At 42.9% G+C, this 19,091-nt stretch overlaps 1 long non-coding RNA gene across 3 annotated transcripts in view; it reads right to left on the reverse strand.

Moving 5' to 3' along the window:
- The window catches only part of LOC127490328 (uncharacterized), an 85,162-nt gene that overhangs the window by 22,529 nt on the left and 43,542 nt on the right, over positions 1-19,091 (reverse strand). The window contains exon 1 of one of the 3 annotated variants that reach the window (XR_016230369.1): positions 13,374-13,771. The exons of the other annotated variants lie outside the window; for them this stretch is intronic. This is a non-coding gene — a long non-coding RNA (uncharacterized LOC127490328). Of the gene's footprint in view, positions 1-13,373; positions 13,772-19,091 lie in introns of those variants that run through there. 3 annotated transcript variants of the gene reach the window in all.

Raw genomic sequence — 19,091 nt, forward strand, 5'->3', positions numbered from 1 at the left:
TACTCAGCCATATAACAGAATGAAATCCTGTCTTTTGCAACGAAATGGATGCAGTTGGAGACCATTATGTTCAGTGAAATAAGCCAGTCCCAAAAAGACAAATATATGTTTTCTCTGGTATGTGGTAGCTGACATAGAATACCACAAAAAAAGTATAAGAATGAAACAAAGGAAGTTTTTCCCATCCGTTTGTCCATCTATAACAAATGAAGAATAATATTTTCATTATTTGCATCAGATATAACTACATGTTCATTACAATGTGTATGAGTCAGCTTTTCATTCTTTTAGCTACCTGAGAGGAGCTTCTTGAGAAGCAAAAGGTTCATTTCAGGTTATGGTTTAGAGGTTCACAGCTCAGAATCAGTCTGGCGACTTGTGGAGTCTGGTAATGGCATAGCAAGCGTGACGGAGCAATTCCACAGTGAGGCTGGAAGCAGAAGAAAAAGGCTGCTGAGCCAGCACTGTGGTATAGCCAGCATCCCATATGGGTGCCGGTTCAAGACCTGGCTGCTCCACTTCTGATCCAGCTCTCTGCTATGGCCTGGGAAAGCAGTGGAAGATGGCCCAAGTCCTTGGACCCTGCACCCATGTGGGAGACCTGGAAGCTCCAGGCTCCTGGCTTTGGATCATCCCAGCTCTGGCCATTGCAACCATCTGGGGAGTGAACCAGCAGATGGAAGATCTCTCTCTCTCTCTCTCTCTCTCTCTCTCTCTCTGCCTCTCTGTAACTCTTCCTTTCAAATAAATAAATAAATCTTTAAAAAAAAAAAGTTAGGCTGAATTTGGTTTCCATAACCAACCCTCGTGCAAGAGCTACCTTCTGAGAGAACAGCCCAATGACCCAGAAACCTCCCACCAGACCCACCTCTCACACACCACACTCAGACCAGGTCTCTGCCCTTAAACCACAAACCTTCAGTACTGAGACTTGGAGTTTAGACATCTGCGTGAGTTTGGAGAGCCAAGTTCTGTTCAATCCTCAACACTTGGGGAATTGGTAAACCTTCTTTTCTATTAACTCCCTGAATGCTTACATCTGTGAGGCCCACGGAAGGTTTGGCTCATGGTCTCCACACCAGAGTCCCACAGTCTCGCTTTCCCTGATTCCAGAGATGGTCATGAGAGATATCAGGATCACAGGAGGTAAGTTCTAAGAAGGAAGACTCTGCCTTTCTACTCTCAGAGCTGAACTCTTACTTCAGCAAGAATCTATTTTGTACCTTTTTACAATCAAATGCCAAGATAGGTTCATCAAAAAGAGTTTATGTGCCCTATTGTATATAAGCAATTTCACAAAGAATTACAAATGAACATGCCAATGATTAAATACACTGAGGCAATGCAGTGTATTAACCAAAGCAAAGCTTTAAAACACACACACACACAGCAGCTAAATTCAAATCATTGCTCTGCGACTCATTATCTGTGTGTTTGAGAAAGACAGTGCATCTCCCCATGCCATGGCCTCTACATCTGCCGCACAGAAGCAAGTGAGACCCTCCTTACAAGGCAGCAGAGAAATGAAGAGATGCTGAGTGCTTGTAGAAAGAGGGGCATTCTGGATTTTCAGATTCTATGCAAGGAGGAAGCAGAAGCAGAGAGCACTCCCTGGAAAGAAGGAACACACCCAGTGAGGTCTCCGAGACACCTGAGGGCCACTAGGAAGCAAAGCCGTGTGAAATCTCCTGCTTGTATGCTCAAGCCTGCTCCCCGTGTTTCTGTTTTCATGAGATGGGCTGGCGGGACAGGTTGAGAGAAGGAAGGAAGATGACCCCTCCAGAGAGGAAAAGAGAGATTTCACCCATCACTGGGTTCGTGGCAAGGGCCTGTAACGAAAGACAAACAAGAGGAAGGCAGATAAAACTGTTTAAATAATTTTGAAATGATACAGGAAGCTTGGGAAATGGAGCCACAAAGACCCCGGGAAGCCTGTGTGCTTTCCGCCAAGCTTGAAGATGTGAATGGGAGACGTGTGAATTAACAGGAAGGGACATGGTTTTCCTTTGAGCCTCAGAGGGCCCAGTGATCCACCGCAGAGGAAGACAGAGCCTTTTACAGCTCGCTTCAGGAGCAAGGGCGGAGCAGGTCTGCGGTTTCCTCCAACGCCAGCACGCTGAACCGTGGGGGAGCACAGCCCGAACCTCCTTCCTCTTCCCATCCTTTCCCCACCTGCCAATCCCTCATTCCACACTCAACTTAGAGCGCCTTAGCAAACACGTGTATTCTCATTCTAACCAAATCCACACACGCACACACAGAGTCTCATACCATCACTCACATGCACACAAAGACTCCAAGGGGCCCACACATGAGTAGTGGGAGTTGGTGGTATTAATATCGCTCAAGTACAACCAATATGCCTTCTGGTTAAACTTAACAGGTTAAACATACGTATTTTTCTCCACTTCCCTCAATTCCCATTAAAATGATAGCAATGCTTTAATGTGGAAACTGGGAAGCAGGCGACTCATAGTAAAATGACTTAGCAGACCAGAAAGACCTGGAACCCAAACTAGAAAGCAAGGCAATTTGTACTGCAGATCCCCAGGAAGACGAGCTGGGTTCCCCACAGAACTCTGGAGACTCCTCTCCAGGTCAGGAGAAAGGAGAGACTTGTACCACAGAGAATGAGGATGAGTCACTGTACCAAATGCAAGGAGATGCATTCACTACACTCAATAAGTCTGTTAACATGAAACAAGTCAGCACACACACACACACACACACACACACGAACAACAGAGGAATCAGTTGGAACTCAGCAACCTATTATGGTCTGAACAGGATTCAGCTCCCCAAACTCAAGCAGACATCAAACCTCAGTCATATTTTTTGCTTCTTATTTATTTCTTTAAATGCAGGAAGGGGGAGTGGGATACACAGAGAGAGAGAGAGAGAGAGAGAGAGAGAGATCTCCCATATGCCAGTGCACTCCCCAAATGCCCACAACAGCCAGGACTGGGCCAGGCCAAAGCTGAGAGATGGGAACTAAAGTGGGTGTTAGCAATCCAATTACCGGAGCCGCACCACTGCCTGCCAAGGCGCTTATTTGCAGGACACTGGAGGAGGGAATTGGTGCTGGATATGGAACCCAGGTACTCGGATAGGGATTATGTGCATCATAACCAGCTTCTCAACGACCATGCCAAATGCCTGCCCCCAAAGTCTTTTTTTTTTTAAGATTTATTTTATTTATTTGAAAGAGTTACAGAGAGAGAGCCAGAGAGAGAGGTCTTCCATCTGATGGTTCACTCCCCAACTGGCTGCAATGGCTGGAGCGGCGCCGATCTGAAGCCAGGAGCCAGGAGCTTCTTCTGGGTCTCCCATGCAGGTGCAGGGGTCCAAGGACTTGGGCCATCTTCTACTGCTTTCCCAGGCCATAGCAAAGAGCTGGATTGGAAGTGGAGCAGCCAGGTCTTGAACCAGTACCCATATGGGATGCCAGCACTGCAGGCCAGAGCTTTAACCAGTTTTGCCACAGTGCTGGCCCCACCCCAAAGTCTTATGTTGATGGTTAATGGGACAATATTAACTGTTGATACCCTAAGGGTGGAGATCCAGATTGAGTGTCTTCCCCCTGGAATTGGCCCAGCCCAACCCCAGCTGCTGTGCTCATTTGGGGAGTGAAACAGCAAATGGGAGATCTACTTTTTCTCTCTACCCCTCATCTCCATTCTCTTTCTTTAAACAAAGTAAATAAATAAATTTTTACATAAAAGAAGGTGTGGGAACGAGGAACAGGGATGCCAACACAGGCAGGAAGTGCAGCAAACAGAAACGGTGCCCAGTAAACACCGAGGTAACTGAATGGAAGGCTCCCAGAGGCAAGAATCCTAGCAAGCAGAAAGAATCGTTTGACTGTTTTATTTGTTTAAATCAAGTAAAGAGAATTTTACAGCTTTAGGGGAATATATGAGAATGAATTATTGATAGTTATATAGAAAAATAAGCAAATGAGAAAGCAAGTCAATTAATAACTCCTGATTACAGGGGAGCTTCCAAGATGCACAGAGATTCCCAGGATTTGTCTCCTCTTCCCCAGGCAATCTCGAGCTCCCAAAGAAAGGCAGACTTATGAAACTCCTGCTAAAGAACAATGATTATGAGGATAAAGAGGTAAAGAGAATACAAACAAAATTAGGCAAATCAATGCATGAGACACATGAGAAATCCAGCAGAGACAGAGATCTTGAAAAAGAACCAAATTTTAGAGATGAAAAATTAAATTTGCCAAAAGAAAAATACAGGCATTTGGCTCAGCAGTTAAGTTGCTACTTGGGACACTTGTAATCCCCACCAAAATGCCAAGTTTAAGTTAGAGGTTCTAAACTTCTAATCCAGTTTCCTAAGTATGCATTCTGGGAGACGGCACATGATGTCTCACATACTAGGGTCCTGCCACCCACATAGGCGATCTGCATGAAGTTCTGGGCTCCTGGCTCCAGCCTGGTCCAGCCCTGGCTATTACAGGCATTTAGGGAGTAAACCAATAGATGTGACATTCTCTCTCTGTCTCTCTCTCTCTCTCTCTCTCTCTCTCTCCATGTGTGTCTCTCATTCCCTTTCAAAAAAATAATAAATAAAACACAATTAAAAGCCCTCATTACAGACTAGATCAAGCAGAAAAAAGGGTATCTGAACTTGAAGACAGATTTTTGCTATGTCCAGTCAGGCCAAATAAAAGGAAAAGAGAAGAGTGTTACCAATTTGCTTATTAGTAATCTGAAATATTAATAAGCTGTGTGGGTTCTTGCCACATATTCAGAGAACAATTCTGAATACTGGCATAAATAGACCAGGCAGCAGGTCCATTTTTTTAAGCTTTTATTCAGTGAGAGAAATAGAAGAGTGAGGGCATTAGTCTAATCTAAGGGAGAAGGGAAAGTCTGGACGTTCAGCTGGAATCCACACCAAGCAGAAGGCAAGCCAAAAGCCACGTGCAGCAGCGTCTGGTTCTGAGCAGCTATAAGCAGCTCATCACGGGCAGCGAAGCAGAGGCAGAGAGCAGTTCTGGGGCGCTCCGCATCTTTTATATGCTCTTCAAAGGGCGTGGTTACATGATCTGGTGGGCAGGTGGTGCCCAGGTGGGGTCAGGTAGGGGCATGAGATTACACAGGGGGCGTGGAGAAGGCATGGTCTTCCAGCTCACAAACCTTATCAATTTTATTCTATATGCTTGCCTATATTGAGAAGAGCGGAGAGGGGAAGAGAGGAGGTGGGGGGGGGGAGGGGAGGGGAAGGGAGGGGAGGGAAAAATAAAGATGATGTCCATGATTTTTTTGGTCACCATTAAACAAAGGAATATTTGCATATTGGGAATTCCTAAGGCAGAAGAGAAAAGAAACAGAAAGCCTATTTAATGAAATAATAGCTGAAAACTACCCCAATCTAGACAACGATATCAATATCCAAATACAGAAGACCAGTAAGAAACCCCCCCCCCAGTAGAAATGACCAAAAAAGATCTTCACCATAGCACATTACAGCCAAAACTACAAAAGTACAAGGCAAAGAGAATCCTAAAATTTTTAAGAGAAAAGCACCAGGTTAATTTAAGGGAAACAGACAACTTATGGGCCAGGTGAAACAGAAATGATAAATTTCACATTCTGAACAAAAAGAACTACTGGGCAAGAATATTTTGCCTAGTAATGAAATTATCTTGTAAAGACATTATCTTTCATTAATGAAGGAGAAATAAAACTTTCTAAGACAAGCAAAAACTGAAAGAATTCATTACCGTAAGAGCAGCATTCCAAATGATGCTTTAAGCTTCCACATTCAGCGACAAAGAAAAACAATTATCATAATGAAAATATGTGAAAGTTAAAAATTCAAATGTAAGACCTATATACTTTGAAACTGCAAGAAGAAATCATGGAGAAAACACTTCAGAATGCTGCAATGAACAAGAATTTTATTTTATCAGACCCCAAAAGCATTGGAAACAAAGACAAAATAGAAAAGTGGATTTTCTCAATCTAAAGAGCTTCTGCATAGCAAAGGAAACAATCAACCAAGTGAACAGACATCCTACAAAGTGGGAGAGAACATCTGCAAATTATACATCTCACAAGGGGTCAATAGCCATACCATGCAAGGAACTCAAACAGCTCAAAAGCAAAAAGCAAATAATCCATTAAGAATGGACAATAGATCTAAGTGGACATTTCTCACAAGACGAGATACAAATGGCCAACAGATATGTTGAAAAATGTTCAACATCACTAATCATCAGGGAAATGCAAATCAAAACCACAATGAGATATCAACTCACTTCAGTTAGACTGGCTATTATCAAAAAGACAAAAAATAAAAAGTACTGATGAGGAGAGAAGAGACTCTTGCACACTGTTGGTGGTAACATAAATTAGTATAGCTATTGTGGAAAATAGTGTAGATATTTCTAAAACATCCCTCTCTCCTCCCTCCTTCCCTCCCTCTCTCTCTGCCTTTCAAATAAATAAATCTTGCTTTTAAAAAAAAAAAAAGTATAATGGTATGGCCAGAGGCTGGGGAGGGAAAGGAGAGGGAAGGATAAGGAAACATTGACTAATTTATACTAAGTTATTGCTAGATAGGAGTAACAGATTCTGGGGCTCTCCTATTCCACAGTAGGATGACTATAGATAATGCTAATGTATTGTATATTTCTATATTTAAAAAGAAGATAGGATTCTGGATGATTTCATCATAAATGAATGCTAAATGTTTGAGTAGCTAGATTAACCATGATTGGGCATTATACAATCTATACCTGTATTAAAATATCCCATGTTACCCTATAAATATGTACATTTTTATCAACAAAGAAACATGAGAACTAAACTATATTATAGACCAAATGAACCTTTTAGCATTTTCAGAACATTCCACCCAAAAGCTTCAGAGTTCACATATTTTTGTTTTCATCAGCACATGGAACATTCTCAATGACCACAAAACAAGTCTCAACAAATTTTTCAAAAGTCAAGTTTTATACCTTTTCTGATTATGTTAGGATAAAATTAGAAGCCAACAACAAAAGAAACTCTAGAAATTATACAAATACACAGAGATTGAACAACATGCTCCTGAATAAAAATTGAGTTATTAATCAAAAGGCAAATTTTAAAAATTTGAAACTAATGAAAATGGAAACACAACATACCAAAATTTATAGGATATAGCAAAAGCAGGACCAAGAGGGAAGTTTATAGCAATAAATGCCCACATCTGAAAAAACAGAAAGATACCAAGTAAACATCCTAATATATATATATTATATATATATACATACATACATATACATATGTATATATATATATATATCAAAGTCCTCAGAAAACAAGAACAAGCCAAACTCAAATTATGGAAAGAAATAATAAAAATTAAAGAAGAGCTAAATGAAATAGAAACTAAAAAATGATATGAAAGATTAATGAAATGAAAAGTTAGTTTTTGAATATATAAGTAATATCAATAAATCTTTAACTAGACTAGAAAAAAGAGAGAATATTCAAATAAATAAAATCAGAGATGAAAAAGGAAATATTACAACTGATACCACAGAAATTAGAAACTATTATAAACAACTAAGGGTCAACAAATTTGAAAGCTTAGAAGAAATGATTAAGTTTCTGAATACATATAACTCACCAACATTGAATCATGAAGATACAGAAAATCTAAATAATAGGGTCAGCACTATGGCACAGCGAGCTAAGCATCTGCCTGCAGTGCAGGCATCCATATGGGTGCCAGTTCAACTACTGCCTGCTCCTCTTCCCATCCAGCCCACTGCTGATGGCCTGGGAAAGCAGTAGAAGATGGCCCAAGTCCTTGGCCCCTACACCCATGTGGGAGACCTGCAAAAAAGCTCCTGGATCCTGGCTTCAGACCAACACATCTCTGGCCTTTGTGGCCATTTGAAGAATAAATAAAATACCATGAAATAAATTTAACCTAGGATGTGAAAGACATATATAATGAAAATTACAAAGCACTTACAAAAGACACTGAAGAAGACACCAAAAAATGGAAAGATCTCCCATTTTCATGGGCTGGAATAATTAATATTAAAATGCCCATACAACCCAAAGTGATTTACAGGTTCAATCAACTCCCATTGAAATTTCAACAGCATTCTTCACAGAAGTAGAAAACCCATCCTAAAATTCATATGAAAACACCAGACACTGAATAGCCAAAACAATCTGGAATGAAGAGAACAAAGCTGGAGGCATCACAATATCAGATTTCACAGACCATGCTACAGAGCTATTGTAACCAAAACAGCATGTAGTGAATAAAAACAGATACATAGGCTAAAGGAACAGAGTAGAAACCCCAGATATGAATCCACACATCTACAGCCAACTTATCTGAAAAAGGAACAAAACACATACTTTGGAAAAAACACATTTTCTTCAACAAAAGGCGCTGGATAAACTGATATCCATAAGCCAAAAATTTAAGTCAGACCACCCCACCACCTCTCACCCTATATGAAAAAGAAACTCCAAATGCATCCAAGATCTAAATGTAAAACCTGCAACTATGAAACTATCAGAAGAAAACATAGAGAACACAATTCAAGACACCGGCATAGGCACTGATTTTTTTGGATAAGACCCCATAAGCACACATAACAAAAGCAAAAATAGACAAACAGGATTATATCAAGCTAAGAAGCTTCTGCATAGCAAGGAAAATAATAAACAGAGTAAAGAGACAACCAACAGAATTGCAGCTATTCATGTGACCATTAATATCCACAATAAATATGGAATTCAAAAATTCCAAGATAAAAAATAACAATCTAGTTAATAAATGGGAAAAGCTTCAGAACAGACACTTTTCAAAAGAAGAAATACAGATGGTGTTGGCACTGTAGCATAGCAAGTTAAGCCTTTGCCTGCAGTGCCAGTATTCAAGTCCTGGCTGCTCTGCCTCCCATCCAGCTCCATGCTAATGTGCCTGGGAAAGCATGGAGGGTGGCCCAGGTCCTTGGGCCCCTGCACCCACATGGGAGACCCCCATGAAGCTCTTGGCTCCTAGCAAATACCAAGCCATTGCAGCCATTTGGGGAGTGAATCAGCAACTGGGAGATCTCTCGCTCTCTTTCACGCTCCTTCTCTTTCTGTATCTCTGCCTTTCAGATAAATAAATAAATCTTAAGAAAGAAAAGAGGAAGAAATACCAATGATGATCAACTAATACTTGAAAAAATGCTCAAAATCACTAGCCATCAGAGAAATGCAAATCAAAGCCATGATATCATCTTGCTCCAGTTAGAGTGACTGACTGTTACCACAAAGAGAAAGCTAACAAACGTTGATGAAGATGTGAAGGAAATTGCAACCCTGACATGCTGTTGGTGGGAGTACAGATTAATGCAGCCACATGGAGAACAGTATAGAAGTTCCTCAAAAATAAAAATAGGTCTACCCTATGACCCAGCAATCCCACTTCTGAGTATATATCCAAGGGGAATGAAATCAGCACATGAAAGCGATATCTGCACTCCCACATTCATGGCAGCACCATTCACGATAGAAAATCAACTAGGTGTCCATGAATGGATGGATGGATGAAGAAAATGTAGCATAGGCACACAATGGAATATTATTCAGCCATAAAGTGAAATTCTGACATTTGCAGCAAAATAGATTGGAGCCCATTACATTAAGTGAACTAAACCAGATACAGAGACAAATACTAAATGTTCTCATATATGAAAGCTTTAAAATATTCTAAAAACTATTATATGCTAATATCAAATACTATATATATATCATATATATGTACATATATATATATGATCTGAATTTAAAATAAAGGCTGGGATTGGTGGGAGGGTTGGATAAGAAGGACCAGTATACAGTAGGGTAAACATAATGGTTCTAGTAATTTGCCCCACAGTGGGGTGGCTATGATGATGTATTATATTCTATATAAAGAACTGGAATAGAAGAGGAGATCAGCTCCAGGCACAAAGAAATTTAAGAAAATGGAAATGCTGGCTTCCTGGTATGGTCATTTGTGCTTGTGAATATGTGTTGAAATGTTACACTGGGCCCGGCGCTGTAGCATAGCAGGTGAAGCCGCCACTTTCAGTGCCAGCATCCCATATGGGTGCTGATTCAAGTTTCGGCTGCTCTACTTCTGATCCCACTCTCTGTTATGGCCTGGAAAAGCACTAAAAGATGGCCCAAGCCCTTGGCCCCTGCACCCACATACGAGACCTGGAAGAAGCCCCTGGTTCCTGGTTTTGAATTGGCACAGCTCTGGCCATTGTGGCCATTTAGGGAGTGAACCAGCAGATGGAAGATCTCTCTCTCTCTCTCTCTCTCTCTCTCTCTCTCTGCCTCTGCCTCTGCCTCTGCCTCTCTATAACTCTGCCTTTCAAATAAATAAATAAATCTTTAAAAAAAAGTTACACTGTGGGGCTGGCGCCATGGCTCACTTGGTTAATCCTCTACCTGTGGCGCCAGCATCCCATATGGGTGCCAGGTTCTATTCCTGGTTGCTTCTCTTCCAGTCCAGCTCTCTACTGTGGCCCAGGAAAGCAGTGGAGGATGGCCCAAGTGCTTGGGTGCCTGCACCCACATGGGAGACCAGGAGGAAACACCTGGCTCCTGGCTTCAGATCGGTGTAGCTCCGGCCATAGCGGCCATTTGGAGGGTGAACCAACAGAAGGAAGACCTCTCTCTCTGTCTCTCTCTCTCACTGTCTAACTCTGTCAAATAAATTAAAAAAAAGTTACACTGTACTCCTTAAAAATGTTTAAGTATTACATGTTAATCTAAAAATTGAAAATAAATCGTAAATATATAATTTCAAGGGAGAAATTTGCAAAAGAAAGGAAGTGAAAATGTAGAAAATCTCATCCATGAATGATATTCACAAAAATAGTAGTACAGTTTGACTTGAAGGATACATATACAGGGCCAGCGTTGTGCTGTAGTGGGTAAAGCTACCAACTGCGATGCTGGCATTCTATATGGGCACTGTTCCAGGTTCTGGCTGCTCCACTTCTGGTACAGGTCCATGGTAACAGCCTGGGAAAACAGTGGATGATGGCTCAGGTGTTTGGACCCCTGACACCCACATGGGAGACCCGGATGAAGCTCCAGACTCCTGGCTTCAGTCTGGCCCATTTCTGGCCATTTCAGCCATCCAGGGAGTAACTCAGAGGAGGGAAGATTCATTCTCTCTCTCTCTCTCTCTCTCTCTCTCTCTGTTTCTCTCTCTCTCCCTCTTTCTCTCTCTCCCTCCCTCTCTCCGTAGCTCTTTCAAAGCATAAATAAATATTTAAAAAAAAATGTTGAGGCCGTCACTGTGGCCCAGCAGGTTAATGCCCTGGCCTGAAGCGCCAGCATCCCATATGGGCGCTGGTTTGAGACCCAGCTGCTCCACTTCCAATCCAGCTCTCTGCTATGGCCTGAGAAAGCAGTGGAAGATGGTCCAAGTCCTTGGGCCCCTGCATCCATGTGGGAGAGACCTGGAGAAATCTCCTGGCTCCTGGCTCCTGGCTCCTGGCTCCTGGCTTCGGATCAGCACAGCTCTGGCCGTTGCAGCCAACTGGGGAGGGACCAGCAGATGGAAGACTTCTCTCTCTCTCTCTCTCTCTCTCTCTCTCTGCGTCTCCTCTCTCTAGTGTACCTCTTTCAAATAAATAATCATTAAAAAATAAATTAAAAAATGGCACATATATATCAATTTTATTTTTAATCTACATGAATAATAAATTTAATTTCCATTAGAAAATTTGTTAAGAACAGCTGCCACATCCCATCCATCTTCCTAATAAATAAATAAAAAGAGAGAAAATTGAGAAGGTTAAAATAAATTATAGGAACATATAAATATACATATAAATTATGGGAAAGGCTGCTCAAATAGTATATTTATTTCACACTTTACCATATTGATTTCATCATTCATTCAACATTTATTGAACACCTGCTATTTACAAAGGTTTATGGATATGACTGAATCTCAGTCCATGCCTTCAAAAAATCAGAGTTCAGCCAGAGACAAAGAGAGAGTGAGAAGGAAGGAGGGAGGGAGGGGGAGGGGGAGAGAGAGAGAGAGAGAGATTGAGAGAAGCTATTTTTACAATACAGTGTGATAAGGACTATGATAGGGATTGAACTATGATTTAGCAGCAGCCTAAAGAAAGGTTGTACAAATTGGCCTGGCAGACAGGAAAGACTTCCTGGAGGAGGTGATTTTTGAGATGTGTTTTGAAGACGAAAATTTTCCAAAAGATGAAAGAGGCATGGAAGAAACGTGAAGCTCCCAGCAGAATGAACACAAAGGCATGGATCATGCTACAGCTAGGAAGAATAAGCCACACCCTTACCTTGTCCACCCCAGACACCACACGACGCACACAACCGGTGCTCAACATTTAGTGGATCGGATCACAATGAACAGCAACTCCTTCAATCCACTTCAACACGACCAATATTCTACATCAGGGTTGGCAACTCCAGCCCTCAGATCACATCTCATCTGCTGCCTCTTTTTCTCAATAAAGCTGTATCAAGCCATAACCACACCCACTTGTTTCCACCTTATCTACAGCTGCTTTTGTGCCACAATGGACGAGCTGAGTAGTTGGCAGTAGGAAACACTGCAGCCAGCAAACCTGAAAACATTTCCTATGTGACCCTCTGAAGAAGTCTGACATCCCCCACTCCCCTTAAAACATACAGCACTCGGAACTTGGAGCAAGTACTAAGTAAACACATCTTTCCATCTACCAGGTGAGCTGTATACTTTCCAAGAGGAAGTTGTTCCCAATGTGTTTTGTTAGTTTCATGTGATAATGTAAGTACCTAATTCAATGAAATACGGTGTTTGTTGACAAAATGGAGGTGTGAAAAGGAAGGATTGTTTCTATAAAAACTAAAGCACAACCCTCTGAAAAATCTCCATTGTAACATGCTAATGAAAACTTCTATGGGGTTCGATGTGAGACAACCACAAGCTTGGGCAAAATCATAAAATATTAAGTGCACATGTCTATACCTTTCACTCCGCTTTTTAAAAACCTGAGATCAGAAATGATGCATTTTGTGGAGGTGTTAATACAAGAAAGTCAACACAGAACTGTAAGAGGGGTCTGGTCCTACATCAATAGATGGATGTTCATTTAGAATTTCAAGTTAAATAAAAATAATTTAAGTAATTGAGTGAGAAAGTAAATGAGCAGATAAATAATTATCAATGTATATTTTAATACAGAACTTCCTGATTCAACCAACTTCTTACTGTGAGGAGAGGAAAGGACCAAAAGGACCAGGTTCCTCTGGGTGAACAGAGACACAGATTACAACTTCTTAAATTTGCTGAGGCTAACCCGGCTCCACCAGACTCACCTCATGCCCCGTTGCTACCTTGGCCTCAGAAGTGATCCAGATCACAGCCACCCATTTCTGCGATAACACCCAGGGCTGACTCCTGTGACGGCCAGACAAGCAGAGCCCAGACCTCCTGCCCGCAGCTCCAGATCAGGAAGGAAAGAGGAGCCCACACTGGCCCCAAACGGAGTAATGATTAATTACCAGGTTAGGCTGTGAACATGTCAACTCATTAAATCCCCCGAGTGTGGCATCCAGCTCTGACAAGCCATTAGGGAATGAAATGAAAGAAAAAGATATCACCTCTTCCTTACAAAACCCAAAACCCAAAGTTCAGAAAACTTTTAATTCGGTCTCTTTGCCCATCATGTTGCAGAACCTTAGACCTGGGGGCTGCACACGAACCCCTGCTTCCTTGGGCTTCTAAAGCAAGTGTGTTCCTTGTGGTGCATTAACTCTTTCCAGCAGAATAGCCCGTTGATTAATTCAAAACATCTGGTAGGTTAATTCTCTTAAGATACTTGATTAAAAGTCTTTTTTTTGGGGTTGGGGGGAGAACCTATTTGGTTTTGTCCCAGTGGATTTCTCTTTGCCCCCAAAGGCTACTTTGGGTAAAGGCAAAAGCCCTCTTTTTCAGCTTCGTAGGAGCAAGCAGTGCGACATCAGACAAGGGGTTAATGAGTGCCAAACCCACAGGAAACTCAGATGATCAGCTGCATTCACCAAGATCACAATGGGCTCTCAGTGCCACTTGGGGGGACAGGAGACCCCCCAAGAAGACGCAGTGAAGATGAAGACGAAAGCAATAATGAAACAAACAGGACCCAAGGCCTATAAATCTGCCCTCCTACCAAGCCAGCTTCCCAATACGTCAATCTTCCTGCTCCTCGTCCCTACCCACATTTGTCCCCGCCTCCACCCCCACAATTGCAGGTCCCCTCTCACCTCTTCCAAAGCTTCCTCCAACACTAGGTTAGGACCTCCGACATCCAGCAGTGCCCCACCCATGTACCAGCAGTATTTGTTATAAACGTCTGTTGTGAACATTGGCTTAATTAAATCTAGCACTGTTTTCTACTGTCCCCTAGTGTTCAGCTTAACCATGTCACATCTGACAGCAGGGCCATGCTTTATGCCCCCTTTGTCTCTTCCTCATTACACAGCAAAACATGTTTTCTTTCCCTTCTCATTTAGCTACAGTCTTTTCATAGCCCCTTAAATGGTAGTCAGGGCCCTGAGGTAGAGCACCAACTAGAAGCCATATGAACGCAAAGCTTTCCCAATGTCCACAAAGGAACAATCCCCCAAATTGCTATTCTGTGCCATCTCATAATCACGTGTGGTCACATGTAGAGGAAATGATATGCAGTCTCAAATGCAGGTGCAGTGGGCAGCCTCCGAAATGGTTCCCAGGAGCCCACTTTCTGGTGTTTATACCCTTGTCCAACTTTCCCAAGACCTCCGGCCAACATCCAGAGAAACCCTAAGGCTGCCATGTGAGTATGCTTGAAAGCAAATCCTCCTTCAGGTAAGCTCTGAGATGGTTTCAACCTCACCTGACACCTTGATTACAAGCTTTGAAGAAGCCCTGAGGACCAGCCTAGTGAGCTAAGACTGCTTTCAGTGCTGGCATCCCATACAGGCGCTGGTTTGTGTCCTGGCTGCTCCAATCCAGCTTCCAATCCAGCTCTCTGCTATGGCCTGGGAAAACTGTAGAAAATGGCCCAAATCCTTGGGCCCCTGCACCTGCCTGGGAGACCTGGAGGAAGCTCCTGGCTTCTGGCTTTGGATCGGCGCAGCTCTGGCCGTTGTGGCCATCTGGGGAGTGAACCAGCGGATGGAAGGCCTTTCTCTTTCTCTCTCTCTCTCTCTCTGTAACTCTACCTCTCAAAAAATAAATAAAATCTTTAACAAACAAAGAAGCCCTGAGCCAGAGGCACCTGTTTAAGCTTAAATTAACTACAGTTCTGAGATGCCAAATTTGGGGGGTGATTTGTTATATAACAATAGAAAACTAATACACTATATTTTCATCTAATATTAGCTGTTGCTTTTTTTCCATAAAATCCCCACCCCAGATGGGCAGAAAATTGTCTTATTCCAGCCTATAACTCTACATCCACATCTATTTCTCTGGGCATTTGGAATAGACGATTTAGAGAAGTAAGTACCCTTAGTCCTTGGTTTGTACTGGTCACCACTGCTGGGTTCATTGCCCAACTGTGCACGGCCCATGGAATTAGGCGGCAAGGAAGCGCCAAACCTTCCTCACCAAGCCTCAGCTCGGCCACTGAGGCTTTTGCTGAGGCTGGCCTGCACCCAAACCAGGCTCCCCTGAGGAAAGGGACCCCAGCTCCCAACAGACCTCCACCTCTGCTCAGGACTCCAAGAATAGCCCTTCTCTGCCACTTTTTTTTAAACAGGAAGATCCAATTTAAAGATTTCATTTATTTGAGAGGTAGAGTTACAGATAGAGAGGGAGAGAAAGGTTTTCCATCCCCTGGATGGCTGCAACTGCCAGAGTTGAGCCACCCCAAAGCCAGGAGCCAGGAGCTTCCTCCACATCTTCCACATGAGTGCAGGGACCCAAGTGCCCGGGCCACCTTCCACTGCCCTCCCAGGCCACAGGCAGAGAGCTGGATGGGAAGAGGAGCAGCCAGAACACGATCCGGCACTCATATAGGATGCCAACGCCACAGTTGGAGGCCCAGCCCACTATGCCACAGCACTGCCTCATTCTGCCACTTCTGCTTCTCATCCCCACAGTCCTACACCCCAGCATACACACACATGCCCTCAGCAGAATTTCAAGGGGTTTAGGATTTTGAAAGGAAACCTAGAGAATAGATTATCTTCAAGCTGCTAGTGCAAGAAGATAACACAATGGCCTTCTCAGAATTCAGAAAAAAAAAATACAAATAGCTTTCATTCCTTCTGTTGCTCCCACAACTTCAAAAACAAAATACAAATTAATGTTTCAATGAATAATCACACTGTAATTATCTTCCTCACATATCCAAGAAAAAAAAAAAAGTGTGCTCCTAGAAGGATCACCATACTTACCCTAAGGCTCTGGACACCTTCCAGAAAACTGTAGTGACCCATCACCTATGACAACCGCCCCCTCCACCCCCCCCCACATAATCCCCATTACACATAATTCAAAAATATGGAATGAAAGATTTCCTAGTAGCAACCTACTTCTTCTATCTCCTCTCTCTGTTACAAAATAGCCCAAGCAACCAGCCACAAGACAGGCATAATGCAGGCAATAACTGCAATAAGTTTCTACTTATAAATGTGATTGAACTTGAACCAGGGAGGTCTGTCTGACCCAAAATTTCTTCCTAGTGATCTGCAACAATGACTTAAGTCCCCTTTCGGAGCTTGGCTCATTTGGGTTGAAAGCATTGTCACTCCAAAGCTGAACTACCCATTGAGCTGTTCTTATCCAGGATTGCCTTCCTACAATTTAGCTCATCAGTTCTTTTCTAGCAGTCAACTTATTGAAACAAGTTCAGGGTTCTTAAGTGAGTGGAGGAATAAAGAGATTTTGACAGTGAAGCCTGAGGAAGCAAAGAAAAGTATCTTGAGTGTAAGGCAGTCAGGGGGAGTGAGGTGACTAGAAAATACCTCCCATTACCATAAATTTGATATTGGGGTTATGATGGTATGTTCTGTTATGGTTATTCTAAGAAAGACAGCAAGGATGAGGCTACCTCTTGAGCAGATATGGTCTCAGGAAGGGTTATTATTAGCATCCAGAGGCTAATCAATGAGAAGACAGCAAAGCTGAGAGGTTCAGATGTCAGCATCGAGGTGCTGGTCAGCATCTAGTTGGGCATCTGTAGGTAGAACTTACAAAGATGATGGCCTCCCTATAACTAGAGACCCAAAGTTAGGAAAGAAAAAGGTCCCAAGAACACCCAAAGAATGGGGTAGAAATAGCCTGTTGTCAAGAGAGACGTGTTTATAAAACCACTTGCCTAGGTTAACAGTGCTCTATGGCTGTTTTGTGCCCCCTCCACTTGTAATGGAGACCCAATCAGTTAAGTCATTGCCTGCAGTGCCCCTCTAGAAGGGGCTACACCACCACCAGAAATGTAGTAAGGAGGGCACTGTACTTACTAATGCTCCTCTCCAGGAGAAAGCGTAGTGATTGAAATCATCCAAGAAGGAAGGTTGGGGGAAAAAACCCTGGGGGTTGGGTCCTCCGAGCAAGATGAAATCAGTTAACCACTGGACTTGTGATTTCCTAGGTTGGGTATGAAAATGTGGGTTAATGGTTAAATTACTCAGAGAATATCAACAAAAGGCTAAACTCCACTAGTAGTACTCTTTCTCTTTGCTTCCCAAATACACCCTTCACAAAGAATATTGGATTGAGGGAGCGCCATACTACTGTCTCGCTTTTGGGGTGTGGTCTATTCCAGTGCTGCTCATAAGACAATCCAGCCTTGACTCAACTTGACTGAGAAGCATGGGAAAGGACACTTGTATCTTACTTGGGTCAGAGGCCACTTGGGCTACCTGTGTTGGTCTCATCCAAGAAATCCTATATGGAAGATGAGCGTACAGTTGGCCAGTCCCCCTACCTCACCACACAGAAGATGCTCCTCCACTTAGCCAACTTCAGAAGAGCTGGGGCTTGTTTGTTGCTGTTAACTATCAAGCTATTGTTTCTTTTCAGGGGATCACTGAGAAACTAGGATGAAAGAGATAAAAGGAGGTAAGAGAAACTCTCAAGACAGATAACGAGTGCCTTATTCAGGGCTGGTATTGCGATGTGACAGGTGAAACCTCTGACTACAACACCAGCATCCCATCCTGGAATGCCAGATGGAATCCCAGCTGCTCCACTTCCAATCCAGCTCCCTGCTAATGCACTTGGGAAGGCAGCAGAAGATGGCCCAAGTGCCACCCCTGTGGGAGACCATGATAGAGTTTCTGGCTCCTGGCTTCAGCCTGGCCCAGACCTGAATGTTGTAGCCATTTAGGGAGTAAACCAGCACAGGGAATCCATGTCTGTCTGTCTCTCTCTCTCTCTCTCTCTCTTTCTCCCTCTATCACTCTGCCTTTTAATTATTAATTTTTAATAAGTTCTTAGACATGAAATACAGAAGAAATACACTCTCCTGTCTTCATTCAACTTTGTTTTAGAAGAAAAAGAAAAATTATTTTTAATCACCTAGGTTTCATTGTTGGCATATTTTTTTATTTTCCTTTCTTCTTTATGTTATCTTCTTGATAGATTGTTATAACAAGTTAGGCAAATGCCAGAACCTGAAGATTCAGTCCCCAGAAGACTGCTCTCACCTCAGACACCAGTTGCAAGTTCAGAGGTGCCCAGGGCCACCCTCACTTCAGATGATCCAGCTACCAGTGTCAGGGATTCCCACAATCACTGTCAGGTTTGACACCTGCCTAAAATGACTCACAGAACTCAGGAAAGCACTGTACTTTTGATTACAGTTTTATGATAGCAAAAGGATACAAACCTGAGCCAGTAAAGGGAAGTGAGGCATTGAGGGAGATCTGGGAGGCTTCCAAACACAGAGCTCCCCTCATTTGCAGGAACTCGCTACTCTCCCGGCACTGAGAGCTGACAATTCACACGGAGCATTGCCAACTACAGAAGCGCACCCAGGCTTTGTGTCCAGAGGTCTGTTGTTGTCTCATTTTGTAGACATGACTGGTCCGTTCACTGCCCTCCTGTTGAACTCAACCTCCAGCCCC

This window comes from Oryctolagus cuniculus, chromosome 2 (genome assembly GCF_051225735.1).
Source record: "Oryctolagus cuniculus isolate XC-2025 breed Fujian yellow rabbit chromosome 2, ASM5122573v1, whole genome shotgun sequence".
Taxonomy (NCBI): domain Eukaryota; kingdom Metazoa; phylum Chordata; class Mammalia; order Lagomorpha; family Leporidae; genus Oryctolagus; species Oryctolagus cuniculus.